Source organism: Myodes glareolus, chromosome 22 (assembly GCF_982192425.1).
Source record: "Myodes glareolus chromosome 22, mMyoGla1.1, whole genome shotgun sequence".
Lineage (NCBI taxonomy): Eukaryota > Metazoa > Chordata > Mammalia > Rodentia > Cricetidae > Myodes > Myodes glareolus.
Window position 1 is genome coordinate 7155616 of NC_142047.1, and position 1336 is coordinate 7156951.

A 1336-nucleotide genomic window follows, 5' to 3' on the forward strand; every position below is an offset into this window, starting at 1 on the left:
CACAGCGAAGGAAGCCATCTGGAGACTGGACCGTGTCAGACTCTCACTCATTTCCCCCAAGGTCCTCCTTCTGTCCCTAGATCCCCTTGCAGGATAGTGTATCGCAGGCAGCCATCATGTCTCCTTTGCGTCTTTGGTGTGGGGCAGCTTCTTAACCTTGCCTTTTGCTCACTGGCAGCAGCGCTGATAAACACTAACTAGATATACTCAGAACCTGAACGTTTTTATTTAATGGGTTCAGAAGCTGTTGCTCCATTAATCATTTTAGTAGAATGTCTGCCCATCTCTGGTTTACAGCATAGCAGTGAACCCTCAGCCTGAGTCAAGAACGACCATCTTGACTTTAGAAAACGCACATCCGGCAGCGGCTTATCCACGTGCCCAGGCTTATTACTAGACTGGAAATACCGCACTCATTGGAACATTATGTGAAGATTGTAATATAAAAATAGCTGATGAACCCTTGCAAATCATGTTTTCCTTTTACCTCATTTAGTCTTTCATTTTATGGGCTTTTTCTGTTTAACACTGTTGCTTTTAAGAAAAGATGCTCAAAATATATTCTTGCAGGGTTTTTAAAATAAACTTTGTTTATGGCTGTAAGCACAAAAAAGAAAAGAAAAGAAAAAAAACAGAATGAACAAATGAACAAAACTTCAAAAAATAACCTGGGGTTAATCCTAGCGTGCGCGCGTGCACACACACACACACACACACACACACACACACATGCACACACACATACACTACTCAAAATCTCCAGCTTCATAAATGAGGTTGATTCGTTAAGATCCCCGCTTTCCAAGTGTTAAACGCTATGGAAATCGTCAGCATTGCAGACAGCCTCTCCGCGTGACTGTGTGCATTCCTCCCCGCTGCTGACAGCTCCTCTAATGACTTTAATCATAGATTCTGGAAGCTGAACCGGCTATTGAATTGCAACAAACTCAGTGGTCAATGTCTGTGTCACTTTTCTGGGAGCAGGACTTTCTGAGCATCAAGGAGCTCCTTCTCCGAGCCTCCCGGAAGAGCGCTAAGGGCATTACCTCTCTGTCAATCACATCTGTAGTCCCTGAGCCAAATTATTATGATTTGGCTCAAGACATTCCATTGAAAGGTGTTTGTGTGGTATTCTTATCTGTGTACTGTATATAACTAATGATGATTGTTTATGGAAAGGTGCCTGTCCAATTATTTTTGAAGAAACACAGGAATGCAGAATGACTGGAAGCATCAGGTTTTTGCAGGAGAATGCCTCAGGTAAGAGGAGAATGGCTAGAGGCTATAAGGAATCACAAGAGACAAGTCAGAGTGGTAAATTGGGAAACTGACATAT